Source organism: Vombatus ursinus, unplaced genomic scaffold (genome assembly GCF_900497805.2).
Source record: "Vombatus ursinus unplaced genomic scaffold, bare-nosed wombat genome assembly UNPS02014832.1, whole genome shotgun sequence".
NCBI classification, from domain to species: Eukaryota; Metazoa; Chordata; class Mammalia; order Diprotodontia; family Vombatidae; genus Vombatus; species Vombatus ursinus.
In genome coordinates this window covers 64,937,161-64,949,240 of record NW_020954610.1, presented here as the reverse complement: position 1 = coordinate 64,949,240, position 12,080 = coordinate 64,937,161, and the positions used below count along the sequence as shown (strand labels likewise).

General features: G+C 38.3%; 1 pseudogene; it reads left to right on the top strand.

Moving 5' to 3' along the window:
- The first annotated feature begins 9,500 nt into the window (after positions 1-9,500).
- LOC114025879 overlaps positions 9,501-12,080 on the top strand; it is a 16,519-nt pseudogene continuing 13,939 nt past the window's right edge.

Genomic DNA, 12,080 nt, shown 5'->3' with positions numbered 1-12,080 from the left:
GAACATGGGCCAGAATCACAAAGGATGAGAAAATACGAGTGCGTTTCAAAAGTATCCATATCAATGAGATCACAGATCCATCCAAGTATGGAAGAAGTATCTATCATGGATGTTAAAATAATATTATTTACATACATGTATACAATGTACCCATTTATTTATTTATCACTTCACTCTAAGATTGCCCTCACTTCTATTTTTACACCATGTTTCTCTTATTAGTTGGAATAAGGGACAAAATGACAGTTATCCTCAACTCTTCTTTGAAGAGTTAGGATTTAACTCTTCCTCAACTCTATTTTGAAAAAATAGATAATCAGGGGCAGCTAGGTGGTGCAGCAGACAGAGTACCGGTCCTGGAATCAGGAGCACCTGAGTTCAAATCTGGTCTCAGACACATAACATTTACTAGCTGTGTGACTCTGGCCAAGTCATTTAACCCCAATTGCCTCACCAAAAAAAATGAAGAAGAAATAGAAAATCAGTGTAGCTATTAAAATTATCAGCTTCTCTGATTTTATAAGAAATATATATTATGAGAAATATCCATAAAATATCAAGATGGTTGTGGTCCCTCTCACTATTGTATCTTGCCTCCATTCCACGTTTATGATCTGCTTCTAGAGCTCATTATCCATTTCCCTCTTCCAGGCAAGTAGTCTATAGTATGCTCTCATCAAAATCTTTCTTCTTTTTCTCCTTTGATCGGCACCCAAAGGTTCACCACTCTGTACCCTGCACCAATTCATTAATTTCTTTACATGAGAATATCTTCCCTATATGTAATGCAACTCCACCATTCTGTTTTATCTAATCTGTTCTGTTCTAACAATGTATCTTTTTCTTTGTCATAATTTCAGTTATAAACCATATTGTACTAAGTCTCAGTGCTACCTATGAATTAGAAGTTCCCTCCTTAAATTAAGATTTCTAGTTCATTTTATGACATGTTTTCTATGTATTTCTACATAGACATCTGAGGCTTTTAGCATTATTATTGCCCCTCTTGGATATTTTCATTTATGAATCACTGAACCTTTCTACTAATATCTTTCTCCCCATGTCATACATGTTCTTCTCTTGTGATTTTTTTTTATCAGATTCATATGGAAAGCTTTCTTCCTTCCTCCTCTATTTCCATTTTAAATCCTACTTGATCAAATCCATAAGTCTGCAATATTTTTTTAACTGATCCTAGTTATATGTACTCTCCCTGGCCACGAGCCCATTATTCCTGTATCTTAAGCTAGAGTCTAAAAAATCCAAATCCTATTTTCTGACATCATTTTTTTTTTACCAGCTGTTCACTTTCCAAATCTGCCCTTCTCTTTTAAAGCCCCTAACTTCAATGATATCAACGATGAAAATACCATCTGTGTGCTTACGGTCTTCAGTTTCTTACACAGGACTTCATAATCCCTGGAAATGCTTTGGGGGCTCCTTCTGGATCTATCATTTGTCCCCACAGTAATGGTTGTCAGGATTGACAAATCTTGGGTGGCCTCTGTCACATCCTGGATACACACCCCAGGCAGACAGGGACTTCCTTATTGTTTATGTCAGGTCAACATATGGCCAACATAGTACCCATCTCAACAAAGAAATGCAATTCCAGGATTCTTCTATTGATCCTGTGGTCAGTACTAAGTGTTTCCTCTCCCAGAGGCACCTTTGTATCCTTATCAATCCTTGAAGTGCAAGAACCTCTTCCACCCTCTAAGAGAAGAAAACATTTTTTACATTTCCAATGCAATCTTTCTTTTGCACTGGCTGCCCCCAACTCCCAGGGTTGGAAGGCTATTCCTACTGAGCTTGATGTTTTAGAATTGCCGGCTTCCTTCAAGATCCAGCTCAAATCTCATCTATTCCATGACTTCTCTTCCAGTCTTCCCAGCTACTAAAACCTTTCCCCACAAAGTTTCTTTACATCTATTCTTTATCTGTTCTGTGTGAACCTATCTGTGTACCTATAAACTTTTTCTTCCTTCCTTTGTATCACATTCCCCTACAGTGAAGGAAGCAATGTGGAACAGCAAAAAGAATCTTGACTGTAGAGCCAGGAGTCCTATATTTGAATCCTAGGTCTGTGTTTGCTACCCATGTTACTCTGAGCAGATAAAAAAAAAATTTAGACTTGTATTCCTTGGTCCCTTGGGACTTTACTACAAGCAGTGGGAGGTATTTGAAGAGCGATTGAATTAGGCTTGTTATAAAGAAAACCTTCTTAACAATTAGTTGCCCCCAAATAGAATGGGTTTAATTTGACTGGATGTCACAGGCAAAGGTTTATGTTGTAGTAAGACAATGAATAATAATGGAAAAAAAATCATAATAATACCTTACATTTGTATAGCTTTGCACTTTATAAAGCACTTTCATATGGCTTTTTCGATCTTTACAACAACCACCCACTTTTACAGGAGAGAAAAGTAAGGCTCTTAAAAGTGATATTTCTTGCTCAAAACTGCACAATTATTGAGTGGCAGAACTCAAAAGTCCAAATCCAATCTTCTTTTTATGACACCCCCTGAAAACTTTCTTTAGCCTGACAACTCAGGATTCCACCCACCCACCCAAAAAATACAGTAAGTTCAAAAATTCAGTCTTTTTATTGCCACATTGTTGATCTTGTTGAATCCATAGCATACAAAAGCAAATAATGCTACTAAATTAGGGTAGGGCAGTTGTGACAAAAATTAATATTGATATCAATAGCTAACATTTCTATAGTGTTTACTATGTGACTGGCACTGTGCTAAATGCTTCACAATTATTATCTCATTTGATCCTCACAACAACTTTGGGAGGTAAGTGCTATTGTTTTTCTTGCTTTACAGTTGAGGAAACTGAAACAAACACAAGTTAAATGACTTGCCTAGGGTCACATAGCTAGTGAATGTCTGAAGTCAAATTTGAACTCAGGTTTTTTTTTGACTCCAGGCCCAGCACTCTACCCACTGTGCCCCTAGCCATCATCAGCATCACCACCACCACCACCGCCAATGACAACTATGTTGGCAACAACAATACAACAACTATTGCTTTTACCACATTGTTGATCTTGTTTAATTCGCCAACATACAATAGCAAATGATGTTACTGAATTAAATTAAGGTAGCTATGGCAACAATGCAATGCAATATGGCTTGGTGTTACGGAAAAAAATCAAAGAGACTTAGGTTCAAATCCTAACTTTGACCCTGGATGACACATATAGATACTGTGTGACCACAGGAGCTCAGAGACCTTCAGTTTCTTCATTGGTAAATTAGAGCTTATACGTCTTTGGGAGTCAAGATGTACATTCATCGAATAACTGCTTAATTTAAAAAGAGTATCTCATTGGTTACTAAACTTAGTTCTGTATATTATAATTGTGAATATAGAGCAAGAAGAGATTAATGACTTGGGAAAACTTATGGAGTAAGTAAGACTTGAGTTGTCTTACTGGCTCCTCTCAAAAAAGAGCACGGGATCATCACCAGCAGACTGGAGCAAGAGTTCCATTCTTCGTTTTCATCCACTGATTTACTTCTTGGTCATAACATCCAAACATGACTTTGTTACTTTACTTCCTGTGTGATGTTGGGCAAGTCATTCAACCTCTCCAGGCCTCAGTTTCCTTGTCTATTAAATTCAGGGATTGTACTAGTTGATCTCCGAGGTCACTGTCAGGTCTAAATTCTCTGCTGCCTCAATTTCTCACCTGTGAGATGGGAACAATATACTTTTCCTATATTTTTGGATGTTATGAGACATGTCTCCCTAAATATCTAGGCTAGTGGGTGTTGAAGCTCCCTTCTAGCTCTACATTCTATGTTTCTATCATCTATCCCAATCTAATAATAAAACAAGCATTTGTTAACGTTTACTTACTGTGTACCAGACAATCCAATCTAACAAGGATATGTCATGTCTACTTGTGCAAGGCACTGTGCGAGGGAAGGGGCAGGGGAAGATACAAAGTTTAGATAAGACATCATCCCTAAACTCATTGCTCACTCCTACTAGAACAGAGAAGAAACAAACAAACAAACATTTATTAATGTTTCCTACTGTGTACCAGACAATCCTATCTAACAAGTATATATTATGTCTTCTTGTTCAAGGCCCTGTGCTGGGGAAGATACAAAGTTTAGAGAAGGCATCATCCCTGAACTCATTGCTCACTCCTACTAGTAAGGAACAATGCAATAGGCTAACTGCATTAGGGGATGTAAAAATAAAGTACGACTTGTACAATTCTTTGTGATCCCGAGTGGAAGTTGTCAATTTCAAAGCAACCTCTCTCCAAATTCTACTGATTTGTCAAGGAATTAAATAGATATGAGAAAGCTCCTGAAATGTTTTCATTATGCTTTTCAGGTTTCTATTCTCACTAGTTGTAAGCATTTAGTTTTCCCTTTAAATCAGAGCAAGGTTTACTGAAATGTCATCTTGGATGGTGAAGGTGAATGCATCAAAATGGAATTTTCATAAACAAAAGAGGGTTGGTTACATCTGCAACCAACACTAGGTTTCATTACACTTGAATGTTTTGACAAGGAGAAATACAAATTTCTAGTTTGCTGCTGCTTGTGGCTTGCTTACATAGACAGAAGGTACTACACCAAAATACCTCTTCTATAAGCTTACATTTACCCTACATTCTATAATTAGATATTCATTGCTTTGGCTTAAAACTTCATCATCTGTTACATGCAAATATACATGGGATAAATAGATCTGAGAATCATCTTTGTATCTGGACCGAACTTCTTTTCTAACATCTAGTCTCACATCTCCAAGTGCTCATTGGATATCTCCAACTGGATGTCTCATAGACATCTTAATTTCTAAATGTCAAAAACTGAACTCATTGCCACTAGCACCAAACCCTCCCTTCTTCCTAACTTCCCACCATGCTCCCAGTCAACAAGCTCAAAACCTCCACCCCCATATTCAACCAGCTGTCAAGTCCTGCTGTTTCTACCTTTATATCATCTCTCATATATGCCCCCTTCTCTTTTCTAACACTGCCACCATCTTGGTGCAATCCCTTATTACCTCCTACCCAGAAAATTATAAAAGTCTGCTAGTTTGTCTCCCTGCCTCAAGTCTTTCTCCACTCCAATCCACCCTATACTCAGTTGCTAAATAAATCTGACTATGTTGCTCCTCTATTAAAAAAAACAAAAAAACAAAAAACTCCAGTGGTTCACCATTGCCTCCAAGATCAAATCCTCTGTCTGGCTGTTAAAGCCTTCTATGACCTGACCCTTTCCTATCTTTATCATCTTTTTACACCTTCCTCCCCTCCACTTACCCTGAGATCCAGGGACACTGGCCTCTTTGATGTTCCTCAAACAAGACTCTCCATCTCCCTAATGGGTGTTTTCACTTCCTGTCCTCCATACCTGGAACTCTCTCTCCTCATCATTTCCTCTTGGTTCCTCTTGAGTTTCAACTAAAGTCTCAAGCTTTTCTAAGTCCTTCTTAAACTTAGTGCTTTCCTTCTGAGAGTGTCTTCAATTGGTCCTCTTTATAGCTTGCTTGCCCATACTTTTTTTGCATCCCCATTAGACTATGAGGTGCTTGAAAATAAGGACTGTTTTATGCCTTTCTTTCTATACTCAATGCTTAATATAATGCCTGACACATAGTAGGCACTTAATAAGTACTCATCACTTGGTAATACTTTGGAGGACTGAACTTGGAATTATAAGACCAGGATTCAAGTTCTACAGCTCACTAGCTGGGTGACTGAAAACAAGGCAGTTCAATTACCTGGGGCCTTGATATTTTCATTTGTAAAATGGGAAGTATAATATTTGCACCACGTACAAATGCGATCATTTATCTGAAGGTGCTTTGTAATTGTGAAAGATTAAGTAAATGTTAGCTCTTCTGGTAATTATTACTATTATTGTTGTACGTTGTTAGTCATTTATACCCTAAAGTAAATGAATTTGTCAGAATCTCTCCTGACAGCTGGAAAAAAGAAGGAAGAGAACACAAGGACACTAGGCAACCCAGAGGAGTACAAGGAGCCCCAGTGAAGGTGGAATTAAAGAAAAGGGAGAGCTGAGGTAGGGAGGTGGGCTAAAGATCAGTTTTGCAGTGGTAGACTACTACAGGCCTTTCTTCCCAGTGTAAGCTTCTCTACCAGACACCAGACTACCACAGGACTATTGTATAATAGATTTGGAGCTGGAAAGGGCATGAGAGACCATTGATTTCAACCCCCTTATATTACAGACAAAGAAACTGAGGCAGAAAGTAGTTAAATGGCTTGCCTAGGGTCACATAGCTAGTGTCTGAAGTGGTTTTTGAACCCAGGTATTCCTTCTAAGTCTAACACTATATCTCTTACTTCAAGCTGCCTCTGCTGTCCTTGGAAGAAGTCCAATCTTGGTATCATAGGATTCCCAGTGGGGGAAATTGTACTGCTTAAATGTAATGACTGCATGGAAAATGATGATAAGATTGACCTGCTTATGGAAGTTTTTGGAATATGGAAAGGATATTATGCCTAATATATAGTTATCATTGTTCAGTTGTTTTCAGTCATGTCCAACCCTTTAGAGTTTTCTTAGTAAAGATACTGGAGTGGTTTGCCATTTCCTTCTCCAGCTCATTTGGCAGATGAGGAACTGAAGCAAACAGGGTTAAGTGAGTTGCCCAGGGTCATACAGCTAGTAAGTGTCTGAGGCCAGATTTGAACTCAGAAAAATGTGTCTTCCTGATTCAAGGCCTGGCACTCCACTCTACCACTTAGCTGTCCTACTACAACAATAACAGTATATAGTAGATGCTTAACAAATACCTGTTTAAATGAATGAAATTGATAGCCTCTGAAGTGAAAAGTGATGTAAAGAAGTTCATTGAGTCGATATCTCAATCCCAAATTTAGATGAGAATAACCTCAAAGGATATTATTACATCTAAAATTTTAGGAAAGTTCTCTCAGCATTTGACCTCATATCTTGACACTCAAATTTACCTTTCCCCTTTTGCATTCTTATCAGCTCTCTTATGGACTGCACTGCTATCACAATTAATTGTTGAGGATCCCTTTGGAAAGTCTGTGGTAGGAAAAAGCCATGAGAAGAGAAAGATAGGGGTTCTGTTTTCAGTGATATCTTCATCACTACTCCAGGAAATAAGAGGAATATTCAATCATGTAAGAGATCTAAATTAGACATAAAAAATAAATGTTATCATTTTCACCTCAATCATCATCATCCCCATTTCCTGAAAATAAGTTATTACACTCTGGAATGAATTACTGAGGGAAATTGTAAAATTGGAGAGATTTTCATCTTCCAAAGTCGTGACTCTATCTTTTTACCACAGAATCCTCCTTATGTCCTTGGCTAAGCATTTAGAATGCTCCCAGCTGAGTAGCACAGTGTGATCTGATTATAAGGAATGAAATGGGGACCCCTCTAGCCTTAGACACTTACTAGCTGTGTGACCCTGGCCAAGTCATGTAACCTTGTTTGTTTCAGTTCCTCATCTAAAATAAACTGGAGAAGGAAATGGCAAACCACTCCAATATCTTGGCAAGAAAACTCCAAATACAGTGACCAAGGGTCAGACATGACTGAAACTCAACAACAACAACAACTCCAATTTCCTCCTATTGAGGGTCATGACTAATTGGGAGGGGTCCACTGGTCACTGGATCAATCAGTCACAGAGGCTTATCCTGTACATACCTCCCTCAATGGTCCAACAGAAACAAAGGCAGAAATCTGTAAGAGGCAGGGAGAAGCAATCTTATGGAGTCTGCAACAGTGAGGGACAGCCTTTCCCTTCTAGTTAAATGCTGGTTCAACCTACTCAGGGTTACATTCTATGTTCCCATATAAATTATTTATCAGATGCCAGTTGAATGTGTTTGTCAGGGAGGCGATGACAGTTCTTTATCCACAATCATTCGTATCCAGTTTCTCTTATGCATCTGTTATATATTTAGGCATTCTCTTCTTTTTATTATTATTGTTACTATTCTACATCAGGAAGTGAATTGTGAGAGTGGAATATTTGCTTGTCAGCTGTAATAACTTAAATGTGTGATATACTAGAAGAGGAAATGTTACAATCTTTAAGTTACATGGCTGGAAGGCGTTAAGTTACATGGGAAGTCATATGGTCCATTCTCCTGCTTTGGGGTAGGTCTATGACTATATCACTTTAGACAAATGATAAATGAAAGTGATCTTTCTTCTTCTCCCATTAAAAAATCTCCAAGCAATAGACATATGGGAAATGTCAATCTGACCAAAAGATGGAATAAGTAAAGTTAAACAGATTATCTATATCTTCTTTCTTTCTCATCTGAAATCCTTATTTTCAAATGGGAATAGGGATGGAAACTCCCCAAGAGCTCTCCCTAAGCGCTTCAGTTTATATTTTGCTTTGTTTTTGTCGAAGTCATCTTAATTCCAGAAAATGCTCTGGGAAAAATAAACTATATCATTGAATCAAAGAATTTGACAGGATCTCAGAGATAATATACTCCAACCCAATCCAAACAAGAATAGTATTATTTCTCTTCTATTTCCCTCAATGCTTTCTAAGTGACTACTGAATACCTCCCACATAGTAGGTAATATCCTAAAATGTCATTTGTGTTAAAACTCCCTTTCCGCAACATATCTACCTACCAACTTGTTCCTGGGGTTTGCTCCAGATTCCATTGAGTAAGATTGCTTTTGATATTTGTTTTAACCAGATTTTACCTAGATAAAAATGTTATACAGATGAAAGAGAAAGGGGATTCTCACACAGAATGGTTTTTTCCCAAGGTTTCTATTCTCTTAGGGATGACCCTGAGGTCAATGAAGCCTCTTCTCTCAAGAAATGACTTAGTGGTACCCCATGGTCATTTAATATGTATCAGGGGACTAAATTTAAGTGGGATTACATTAGTGACATGGAGAAAACCTACTACTAGAAAAGGACAGAAATTTGTGAGTGACCATTTAGTGTAATAAAAAGACTACTGATTGGCAGTTAAGAAAAAAAGTTCTATTCCCACATTTCATATATTCAATGGTTTAAAAAATAGATAATTCTTATTTCAAAGCTATAATTTTTTTTTTCATTTCAGACTACCTAAACATTAATGGAGTGATTGCGCATAACCTTAGCATCCAGGCAGTTGTTAGTAAAACGCTCCTACATAGAGCTGAAAGGACCTTTAGGGGTCATCTAGTGTGACTCTCCTCCTTTCCACTTTATAGAGGAGGAAACTGAAGCCCAGAAAGGCAAAGCGATGTGTCTGAGGCCACTTAGGAAATAAGCAATAGAACCAGAATTTGGACTTAGGTCCTCAGACTCCAAGTCTAGGGTTCTTTCTGGTAGTATCTCCTTCTTCTCATTTACATGGACTAAAATATAGTATGTTGCAACACAGACAACAATCCATTCAGCCATCACATAACAGGGAAGGCTTCTGAAACAAGAAGAAAATCCCACAACTACCTTCTTGTCTTTGGAAGAGAAAAACCACGATGAAAAACATTGACTTGAGTGCCCTCAACCAGCCAAGCCCTCAACAATTCTATGGCCCCAGGAGGAACATCATCATTTTGGTAGGATTTCCATGTGACTGAAAGAAAAGCCTTCTATAAACATTGTCTCTGCCATAAATTTAAATTTAAACAAGGGGTGTCAACCAAATTTTGTAACTCAAGAAAAAGCAAACTCTTAGGTCATTTGGCATCTCCTTACTTGGGATCATATTAAACCTGGTGTTTTTCTTTCTATTAAACTTAAACTGCTAGCGTGCCATGTATATAGCCTTGGGTCTATACTACCCTGTGACCTTTTCCTAAGGAGTACTCAATCAGCTCAGTTGCATCTTTTCTTTCTTTCTTTTAAACCTAAATATCATATGTGTACAGGGCCAGCTCAACCTTCCTAAATGGAGAGTTTGCAAGGAAATCAAGGAACTTGACCTGATATTTTCCCATGGGAGTTGGCTCTATCTATCCTTACTGAGATCATTTTATAATTATCAGGGGGTCAGTGATACAAATAGGCCTCAAATTAAGCTAAATTTGAGGAATTTTATATTCCCGTGTTTGTTTTAAATGTTTATTACACAGGATAACTGAAAAGAAGAGCATAACATTGTTAAATAGATTTTATTTCACATTCTCATTTTAATGGTGATGATTTACTACATTTACATCCCTTCATTTACATTGGAACCCACTTTGCCCAAAATAAACTGTTCTTGTATTGGACACAGCACTGGCCTGGCCTCTGACATAAAAGGGTGGGGAATGCTCAGTGAATCACTGCTGCAGTAAAATCTGGTCAAATTGGGAATGGGACAAGGCAGAAAAATAGAAAGGAGTCACTGTTCTCATCCTAGGAGCACCTTTTAGATGGTGCACAGAGCATTCACTTAGGAGTCAGTATTACCTGAGTTCAAATCCTGCCACAATCCCTAGCTGTATGACCCTGGGCCAGTAACTTAACCCTTCACAGACTCAGTTTCTTCATTTACAAAGTGGGAATAATAAAAGACCCTACCTCACAGTGTTGTTGTGAGGATCAAAGATCATAACATATGATAAGTACTTTGTAAACTATAAAGCAATATATAAATGCTAGATGTTTTTCTTTTTCTTCTATGAATTAAAGACAGCTTGCCACAGTGGAGTGAGATAGATTTGGAACTAGAGGACCAGGGTTCAAATCCTAAAGGTTATTAATGAGGAGACCTTGAGCAAAATATTTTCCCTCTCTGGTCCCCAGTTTCCTCATCTTGGGGAATAGTGGACTGTCTGGTCTCTAAAGTGCCATCTAGCCTCTAACTCTGTAACCCTTCCTCCTCTATCCCTGTGTTCTTTCTTAAAGGTCTAATGATCTTTTCACTTTTAAAATGCTGATTTCAATACTGTATGGTATGTTTTCTCTCTAATTCCTACCCTTCTGACTTGGCCATATTGGAGAAAGAGGAATTTTAGAGCTATTTATTGGTTCGGCTAAAAATCAATCAATAAATAAATGAAAAGCCTAGCTGCATGAACCTTCATCCAAACCTCCAGGCAAAACTCAACCTCAGGGCCAGAAATAGAACTGTTCCACTGTTAATTTCAGTGCTTATTGCCCCCCAAACATAAACAACCTTCCTTTCTAGCTTAATTTCTAAACCTAGTTCCCCAGTGTGATTTGTATCAAATCTTCAAAATTCTAAAATTTGCCCATCACCACTTCAATGGGGTTCAGTCCATACCCACCAATATCATACAATTTTTATAAGTTTCCTTCCTACAAACTGCAATTTAGACTGTTGAGCCACTTCTAAAAGCCATGATCCCACCCAAGAGGCAACTAGTAAATGGAATTTGTTATTTCCTAGGACTAAATGTAGGAAGAGCAGCAAAAGGGGGTGGGGCAGGGGAGAGGCCAAGTATTGGCCGTGGGGCAAGTAGAGCCTAGTATTGATTCCAAATTCCTTTATGTGCTACAATAACTGACAAGAGGCTATTAGAAACAATTTCCCATGATACATTGTTCAACTTACTATCACATGATCTGCATCTGGGAATTTCCAAACATAGACAACTAGAAGGTAAGGAATAGAATGTTGAAGCTCATGTCTCTTATAATGAACTCTCTTTCAAATAGCTCTGCTAAGGAACAGTTGGATGAGTTGAGGGCTTGGTGGGAAAACTGGAAAGGTTAGTAGAAATACACGTAGAGAGACTGCCGTTAGATTTTTTTTTTTTGGCAATTGGGGTTAAGTGACTTGCCCAGGGTCACACAGCTAGTAAGTGTCAAGTGTTTGGTCTGAGGTCGGATTTGAATTCAGGTCCTCCTGACTTCAGGGCTGGTGCTCTATCCACTGCACCACCTAGTTGCCCCTATGCTGTTAGATCTTTAGCAAAGGCCTGTCAATGCCCTGCAGCATTTTGCCTCCTCTCTCAAGGGACGGGTTGGAGCTCCTGCTCCTGGTGTCTCCATAATAATATTTACAGCAAATGCTACAGATACAGGTTGTCCCAGAAGTCTCAGTTCAATTTTAAGCTTTGTGTGTGTGTGTGTGTGTGTGTGTGTGTGTGTGTGTGTGTGTGTGT